The 10,007-nt window shown below is 35.9% G+C and overlaps 1 pseudogene; it reads right to left on the bottom strand.

Annotated features, from left to right (window-relative positions):
* Positions 1 to 9,233: 9,233 nt before the first annotated feature.
* On the bottom strand, positions 9,234 to 9,333 carry LOC127089326 (uncharacterized; annotated as a pseudogene).
* Positions 9,334 to 10,007: the final 674 nt, after the last annotated feature.

Genomic DNA, 10,007 nt, shown 5'->3' with positions numbered 1-10,007 from the left:
TATCATTATTTGCCAAAAGAAAATTCGTTTGGAAATCCATCAAAATGATATTCTAGCTATCTCTATTTATTTTGAAGTACAAAACACTTTAATGAGTATACAAAACAAATACCACCAATTATTCATAGCATGGAAGAACAACCAGTTCCAGTAAATTAACACATGATATCAGTATATATTTAATGTCTTAATTTCAAATAGTTTCCAAATAACATAACTAATTTTTCTAACAAAGCACCAACATATTCACTTAATTTCAACTCATTTTCATAACTGAATTTAATTGTTAAACAACTAACACAGTTCTCAGTTTGCCATTGCTAACAGAATGAATTTGAAGCAAATTTGAAACGAATTTCTAACAAACTGATAACTAACTGACCTAATTGCCCAAAGCTTGCCCGAGTTGGTTACATCACATCCTCTATATAACAATCCAAACTTCATTCTGCAAGAGTTTCAATGGAATCTTCATTCTGCAAACTTCAATCTTCTGTAACTAAATTTCACTGATTCTACAACTAAGTCTCTCCACTCTGCAACAAAATTTCTTGATCCTGCAACCTGAACCTTCATATTCTGCAATACGAATGCAGTTTCAGAAGCGGCATCAATACAACAGAGAAGAAGAAGTGTAAGCAAGAGGAAGAAATCAGAGGAATAATAAAAAGAATAAAACAGATGCCTGCGAGACGGTCGTCGACATTGATTTCGGAAAGCCATCGCGTAGGAGCTCTAATTCGGTAAGCCTTCTTCTCCTTCTTGCTTCTATAATTCACATTCACGCGTCCTCATTAATTCGCGATTCCTCTCGGTTCTGCACACACAAAGCAAATTGGTTGCGAATCAATTTTAATGTCGATTTTGTATCTCCGATTCAATGAAGATGATGTTGAACTCGAACAGAAGTAGGATTTCGATAATGAGGATTCTGGCGTGGCGATGTTGATGACGAAATGCAGGCATAATTGGTGAAGGAAGCGTGATTCTCTGAGAAGTTCTTCATGCCGTTTTGAGAAGCGTTTTATCGGTCATGGCTTGATGAAAATACATGTTTTCGCTTTCAGAATGTGAATCCTCTTCCCAAGGTGGAGATATAGTAACCGCGCGTTTGACCGGGTTTGGGCCTGAGGCCTAAACAATTTTATTCCATTGAATCCAAGTTGTAAGACCCCAATTTTGACCCTAAGATCCATCATGCTCTTATTATCATATGCATTAGCATTGGGATCACAACTTGGCATCTTCCTTACCCCTCATTCATTGGGTTTGCATTGGGAGAGATCACCAAGCACCATTTGATTGTATCATACTTCATTTTACTAACCAAAATACCAAAAAAATATGTCATTGTATAGTTTAACTCTTTTGTAGGTAGTGCAGATGCTTACCTATGCTCTATCAAGCTCACATCTTGGGTTTAAGATCCGCATTGCAAGGAGATCAATCAAGATTTGGTTTTCTATGGCTCTAAGTATCATACATGAATCCCCATGATCTTTACATGTTACTTTGATCAAGCAATCATTAAGAGTTTGGAGTTGATTTGCCTTGAAAACCCTAATTCATTTGGGTGTCTTATGTGACTTCTTCAACATGTTTCTTCACCAATTGATCAAATATTTCAAGAGATACTTCACATTTCACCATATTATGCATATATGATCCTCAATGAGTCGCAAAAGTCAAGAGAATATCAAGCTAGCTAGTTGGTTCATGGTGGTTGACCAGAGGAATTCAACTGATCAAACTAGGGTTCCCTAGACCCTATCTCCTACAATTTTTATCATATGAAAATGATTTCAAGAGAAACGTTACTATAAATGACATTCCAAATAACTTTTATGTTGAAGTCTAGAGCTAGTTTTGCTTGGAAAGTCATTATTATGGTGAAAGATTATAAGTCATTTTGTCTAAACCCTAATTTGGAGGTCAACTTCCCAAGACCATAACTTGCTCAATTTTTTATGAGACGAAAGCTATTATAGTTGCACAATAAAATTCAAGATGTCTAATTCAACTTTGATATTTGGAGGAAGAGAAATTTCAACTTTTAAATGCATGTGATATGAGGAGACATTATAGGTCATTTTGGGCCAATACCATTGAACAAGTGATTTTCCTCAACTTCTAAAATGCATAACTCCTTCATGATAAATCAAAATGAGGTCAAATTTGTTACCAATCTGAAGGACTTTGAGAGATCTACAACTTTTCTGAAGAAACGTTTCTCATTTGAAGTCCATAGAAAAACTTACTCAAGGTGGAAGAAGTGAACATATGGCTTGACACTTAGAATTTGTTTTGATATGTTTGATTTTTCAAACTTCCACCTCAAAATTCATCATGATAAAAGCTTCAAATAAAAAAGTGTTCAACATGAAAGTTGTTCCTCTTGATCTAACCTTTCCAAAAAGTTTAAATTCACCCAATTTGGACAAAGTATGAGTGACTTGCGCATGGTTTAAAGTTGGACGACCATTTGGCATATTTGAACTTCCACTTTCCATACACAAATGCATGGCTTGTTAACATGACTTCAGCATTGCTTGCACATGATTTTGGACCTGAATGCATCATTACATGGGCCTATCACACTCTCATGCATCCATGCAAAGGCATTTTACTATTTTTGAACTTTGAAGAGAAGTGTGCAAATAACAATGTCTTGGCTATAAATAGAAGTGTCCATGATCAGAATTGAGGATCCTTGCGCGCCAGCTTTAAATCTCCAACCCTAAACCCTCACATTCAAAATATAACCTTAAGGATTTTCATTGAAAATCGAGTTTGAATCTCCACTGTTTTGAGATTCAAATCTCCAAGAGTCCTGCTTCTTTCTTGATCCATTTCCACTCCATCAAGCATCCAGAGCAAGGCCAAGCAAAATCCAAAGCAATATCGTGTCCATCTGAACCTGCGGTGAAGGTGAATTTCTGAATTTTTCATCTCTTCGATTCTCACTCAATTCTCCATAATTCTTGTTGATTTTTGATTGTCTGAAGTTCTACCAATGTAGGCAACAAGATTGAGTTGCTTAGAGGTCAAATCGAAGCAACTCAGATCATGATACTCAAAATTCAACTCCCTGTATCTTTCACTATACTTGGAGTTAGGTAAAATTGAGGTCAGATTCGAGCTCCTGGGCATTTTTACTTTAAATTCACGTCCTCCTTTTTCATTTTGGTGATGGTTGAGGATGGACCAGTCCGGTGAGGTCCACCGGAGAAGAAGACCGGAGCTCTGGCTCCGGCGATGCGTTGGCGCGTCTCCGGACCACATGATCCTCTTCTTTTGTTTTAATCTTTAGCGTCCAAATTGATTACCACACGTGTGACACATTGATTAGGGAGTATCATGGAACGCGCACTCTGATTCACTTGATCTGCCACCTCAATTAATGAGGGAGATCAAGTGGTCCACGTATTTTAGCATTTTCTGATTTTTATTTTAATTGACTTATTTTCATTTTTATTTTAATTGACTTATTTTCATTAAGTCATATTAATTTTAACATTGATCCAAAAAATATGGGACTTTCACAAAAAATTCTCAAATATTTTTCTCTTTCTATTTCTGAATTAAAATTATTTTTTGGATCAATGTTAATATTTTCCATGATTTAATTGTTTTTATGCATATTTTTAATTTTTTAAAAATACCTTTAAGTTTCCAAAATTAATGAAATTTTTTCTCCAATGTCCTTTGACCTTGTTTGACCTATGATAAATCTCATAGCCATTTATTTGGTATTTTGATTAGGTTTTAGGATTTTGACCAACCATAATTTAATTTAATGTATTTTTAATTGATTTTTAATTGTTAAATTGCAAATAAATTGTGTTGAGCTATTTGTGTTGACTTGTGGAGTTTGACTATTGTTGTTGGACCTTGGTCAAGGTTGATTTGACTTTTTTAATTTAAAATCATTGGATTTAGGGGATTGATGAAATATACATTTCATCTCCCAAAATGAATGAATGATTTTAATTTGATAAAAACCCTCCTTTGACCAATTTGTATTTTTTTCATTTTCCCCTCCCTCTTCATCTCAATCCCATTCTATCCCCATCAATTTCATTGACCTATGATAGCTCTATATCCTAAGGCTAGTTGATTACAAAATCAACATAAGTATGGATGAGATTAGGTATACCCTTTTACCATTTTCTTTTAAGTGTGGTATGTTTTAGGAGTATGGTTCATAATACCATATCTCAAACATGCATTAACACTAAAATTTCTATTTCCCGACCTCAAATAGTTGTGACTTCTACATAAGTCCAATTATGATTGCTTAACATAGCGCTAAATTTTGATACAAAAAGGCATAGAATTCTAGTAACTGATATTGTAAGTCTCCGCCTTTCATGGTATTATGTGGAAACTTGACCTTTTTTCCTTCCTTTGGAAGATGTCTTGGTTCAAGGATCCATGCTTGTGAATAGTGGGTTGAGTGTTCTTCAAAGAATGACTTAAACATTGAAAAACAAAAGCAATACTAACTTCTAATCAACTAACAACTAATTAACATTTAATTTCAAGCTCTTTACTTTTATGCACTTTAAATTCAAGTCTTTATTTATTTGCCATTATTCATACCATTTAACTTGTTTATTTTAATGCCATTTTCACTTTGCTCACTTGAGCTTAATTTTGTGATTATATTGTGATTGTATATACTTGTTTGTGTATTCTGTTTGTGTTTGTGGTCTTTTGACCTTAATGTACATAATACCAACAAAAACTCTAAAAAAAAGATTTGTGTGGACTGTTGGTTTTGATCTGAGACATTGGGGATTAGAATTAAGCAACACTCTCAATACAAAAGGACTTGACCAATGCTAACTTTTTTGAAACCAAGTGCTTGTGAAGTGAACTTTCATCTGATGCAAGTATTGAGATCCCATTTGAGTTCATCTGCTACATGGTCTTTTTGAAGCTGTTATTTTGAACTTGTGCCTAATGCCTATCTCTGAGCCAATCAAGGATTTTATCATCTGATACATGGGAGATTATGAAGGAGATCATGAAGTTGCTAGGCTTGGATATGGCTATCTTTATTTGATGCCTTGCTTTTCATCTTTCTTCTTGTGTATTGATTTTGCCTGATTCTAAAGTCCAAGGGAAATTTGGGTTTCTATATGACATTCTTGTCTATTGGATTGCATCCCATTGGTCAAATCTTTTCAAATCTTAACTTTTAAATTTTTGCTTAGGATTGGTCTCTTCATCTCCTCCCACTTCTTTAATTTCAAATCTCTCCCTCCTTTTAAAATCATTTTTGTTTGTGTTTTCTAAACTTAAACCTTGTTGCAAATTAGAAACTTTGGCCTTATGCCGTTGCATTTTCAAACTCTTTTCTTAAACAAGTTTGTAAATGAACTTAACTATACTTTGAAATTGTTATCACGAACTACGAGGTTTTGATCCCTCATTTTATGTTGGTACGTGGGCACAAGTCCGTAGGTCTTGTCAAACACAAAAATATAATTAATAAATTATTTTCTCATCCTCACACTCTATTTATTGCAAACATCTTTTATACCAAAACACATGTACACACAAAAAGGGCTCCCTAGGAGTACCTATGACACTTTGGGTGGTAACACCTTCCCTCTGTGTAACCAACCCCCTTACCCGTAATCTCTGGCATTTTATTAGTTTTGATTTGAAAACTTCTTATCTTTGGGTTTTGTTCATACCTTTCCCTTGGAAACAATAAAAGCGCGATGACGACTCTGGTTTTATTGACGTTAAGTTTATCCATAGCTTAATGGTCATGAATTTACCTCTACAGAAATTAAGTGGCGACTCTGCTAGGGAGTAGTCTCCAGTGGGTTTAGCCTACTTTTGTGTGTGCATATAATTGTATATTTGATGTATGTATATTTGTTTATATGATATAATCTGCTTGTTGTGCTTGGTGATCTCTGAGTGGTGAGATAAGTTCTAACCCGTACTTGAGTGCAATTAAGATAGGAGGATGGTATAGTCATGTTCGACTTGTGTGGAGTAGTCCTTAACAAGTTGGCTTGATATCCATCTACTCATTGGAGACCCTTTTGGAGATATTGATGTCACACAAGTTATTTGTGGTTAGGCATTACTTTCTCTGATTTGGGGTCCGAGAAGCTGGGGACCGTAGAACATTTAAGCCATCTTGGCCTATTTAGGATGTAGTGCGGAGACTGTTCAAGTGTAGACTTGATAATAGTTGTTACGCGATACTACACTCAGACGAATATTATGGGTTGATGAGTCAGTCATCCTAACCTGTAATATTCGATAGATGGAATTAAGACTCTAGGAACTTTTTAGAACATGATCTACAGGTTTTTTATCCTTAGTACACACATTTGGGATGGTTCTTAACCTGACTCCATGCTCGTGACTCACAACAAACCCTTTGATTCTTGGTTGATCCAATTAAGTCTTGTCAATATCAATGGAACTTAGGTGTTGATAGGGTGAAAACCATAATCCACCAAAATGGATGATTGATCTTGACAATGACTTGATTCATCCCTTGACCTTTGTTTGCTTGCCTTGTGTGTGATCCCTTATTTGTGATTGTTGCATTCATGCATTCATGCGCATCATAACATTCATCACACGAAAATGACTTCAAGGAACTGAGGTTTTATTTGCAAATATTTTCAGACCATGGATTATAGACGAAGGAACACTAAGAAGTACAGTTTCAGATGTCCCGATTTGAAAGAGTTAAGAAAGTTATCATATTTTGTATTAGATCCCTTGGACTTCAAACAACGTCATGGGAAGCTTCTATATGTATTGTCTACTGATGTGGTTGATAACACGAAATTATATCACATTTTAAGACTTAATTCTATTAGATTATATTATCATTTACTTTAGTTTATCTCATTTTATCAGATATTATGCAGTATTTCCTTGCTATTTATGTCAGGTATCCATTTTGAAGCAAAAGTGAAAAAGGGAAGAAAAGGAGGTGTAAAAAGCAATAAAAAGGAAACAAATAACCAAGACCAAGCCCAGCCCAAAAGAAAGTGCACGTTATGCCTGTGACGGGCGTCACAAGGGTTGTGACGAGCGTCACACTAAAAGCACTCCTGTGACGAGCGTCACACATGGTGTGACGAGCGTCACACCAGTCCACTAGCTTTTTGGCGCAAGTTACGCTCTCAGAAGAATGGAAGTAACGTTGAGGACTTCGTGTCCTATTCCCAAGCCATGTATTTAGCTATGCTGAAGACTCGTGGAAAAGAAAAAGGCAGTTAGTAGCACTACTATAAATAGCTACCTTAAAACCTAAAAGAAGTCTCCTCTCTCTGCCGTCTACACACACCGAAGCTCTGCCAAATTTTCTTTTCACGCCTTTTGCTTATTTTTCTTTTCTTTTCCAGCATTGTTTATTTTATTTATTTCTTTTGCAAGTTTTACATTCTTTTTCCCTTGCAAATTTACCTTTCCAATTTTAACTTTTAGATATTTTTTCGCATAATAGTTTCTACACCGGAAACTATTGTGCATCTTTATACCGGATTTAACCTTACGTTATATTCCAGTTTTATTTCCTTGATTTAATTTACTGTTTAATTGAAGAATCCAAGAACAAATCCTACCGGCTTGTGGTGGAGTGTTCAAGACCATTGTATTACGCATTCAGGTTCTTTAATCGTTATTTAATATTTTGTTTTATTATTTATCTATATTATCTGCCTGGAATGAGTCTGTTTATGCATGATATAAGTTCTTATTTATTTAGCATGTCTGGCTAATTTGCCTAGGTATCGGTATGTAAAGTAAGCAGAATAAGGGATAAAGACTGAGTCGGTCTATCTAAACTTAAAATCAAAATCAATCTTTTTACGGTTTCAACTTACAGGTTTAATAACAAGATTTTTTACAAAAGTAAAAGACATAAAGAAGTTAAAATCAATAGAGCGAGAGTTTGAGATTTTAACTGGACAGTGTAAGTTAGGCATTAATTCTAGATCAGGGCGAGAGCAAGTTTTAGAGTTAATTAAATTCTGACCTTTTCCAAAAAGTATTTTTAAAGATTGAATGTGAGGACGAGAGTTAAGCATTTGGATTTAATTATATAACCTAAGTCAACAGAGCGAGAGTTTGAGATAAGGGTGTTTAAAACGGTCAGTATTTTCTTAAAAAGAGTTTCTGCAACTTTATTGTTTTCAAAATATGGTTTTTGACTTAATTATAAGTGACATCAACATTAATATAAAATCATGGTTTATTCAACAGAGCGAGAGTTTGAGATAGAACCTTTAACCAATAAAGTTAACCGAAACGATTCATTTTACAACTAAGAAACCGACAAAGACTTGATTCCCTAGTTTTGACGAACTACATACCGATATCCGTCTTATTAATATTTAATCTAGATATTAGTTTAGCTCTTAGTTTTTCCCAAACAATCAAACATTTTCACCTTAGATTTACGTAGTAACCTTAGATAACGGTATATCGATTCATAAGTCCCTGTGGGATCGATATCTTTTAAAACTACGCGATAGAACTGTGCACTTGCAGTTTGTATCCCATTCTCGACTCACCCAGTCGAGCGATCAAGTTTTTGGCGCCGTTGCCGGGGACTTTTATTCAATCGATATCGTAACTCTTCCCTTACGCTGTAGAGACTAAGGTTTCTTTTTCTTCTATTTTCTTTCTTTCGTTGATTTGTATGCCACGCACTCGCTCTCAAGGCGAACCGCTCTATTTACGAATCAACGATATCGAACTATATCTCCGAGTCTTACGACGAATTCGGGAATATCGTGCTGAAAACAATCTCCCTCCTATAGACCTTCCTGATCTCAAAGATTTTCCTTCTTTAACCGAGATGGCAGAACCAGCTCGTGCTCTTAGAGATTACGCCGCTCCATCGCAAGATGAACCGCATTCAAGTATTGCTCCGCCCGCAATCGAAGCAAACAACTTTGAACTTAAACCTTCGTTGTTGCAGGCTGTGCAACAGAACCAATTCTCTGGAAATCTTACCGAAGATCCAAACCTTCATTTATCCGTATTTGTCCAATACGCTGATACTGTTAAAGCTAATGGTGTCACTTCAGAGGCAATTCGACTTCGTCTTTTTCCTTTCTCATTAAGAGATAGCGCTAGAAGATGGCTTCAATCTCTTCCTTCCAACTCAGTCACCACATGGAACGAGTTGAAGAAAGTTTTTCTTGCCCGATATTTTCCGCCAAGCAAAACAGCTATGTTAAGAGCCCAGATAAACGGATTTAAACAGAAAGACAACGAGTCTCTTTTCGAAGCATGGGAAAGATACAAAGACATGATGAGACTTTGCCCACACCATGGTTTGGAAGACTGGTTAGTAATTCACACATTTTATAATGGTCTCTTATACAACACAAGGTTAACAATAGACGCCGCTGCAGGTGGTGCACTAATGAATAAACCTTACGCTGATGCTTACCAGCTTATCGAGAGCATGGCCCAAAACCACTATCAGTGGGGAACCGAACGAACGAATGTGGAAAAACCTCAACCGAAAACTGGCATGTACGAGATAAGTAACCTTGATCACGTCAATGCAAAAGTGGATGCTTTGGTCCAGAAGATTGAAAGTTTAAACGTATCGCCTCCAGCAGCCGTGGTTGCTATAACTCAGAATTGTGAGGTCTGTGGAATCCAAGGCCACACTCCTGCGGAATGTCAACTCTTGACTGGAATCCAAGCAGAGCAAGTAAACTATGCTCAAGGAAGCCCCTATTCGAATACCTATAACCCAAATTGGAAGAACCATCCAAACTTTTCATATAAGAGTAATAATGCTTTATACGCACCTGGACAGTCTCCAAATCAAGCCCCATCTATACCTCCGGGATATCAGAAACCGAATCCTAACAATAATACCCCTAGAAAATCTAACTTGGAAATCATGATGGAAAACTTTATAGCTTCCCAACAACAAACCAATAAAGATTTCTTAAACCAGAACATACACACTGGCGAACAACTTAAACAACTAGCAA

The sequence above is a fragment of the Lathyrus oleraceus genome, chromosome 5 (assembly GCF_024323335.1).
Source record: "Lathyrus oleraceus cultivar Zhongwan6 chromosome 5, CAAS_Psat_ZW6_1.0, whole genome shotgun sequence".
Taxonomy (NCBI): domain Eukaryota; kingdom Viridiplantae; phylum Streptophyta; class Magnoliopsida; order Fabales; family Fabaceae; genus Lathyrus; species Lathyrus oleraceus.
The sequence above is the reverse complement of the archived record's forward strand: the minus strand, read 5'-3'. Positions and strand labels throughout refer to the sequence as shown.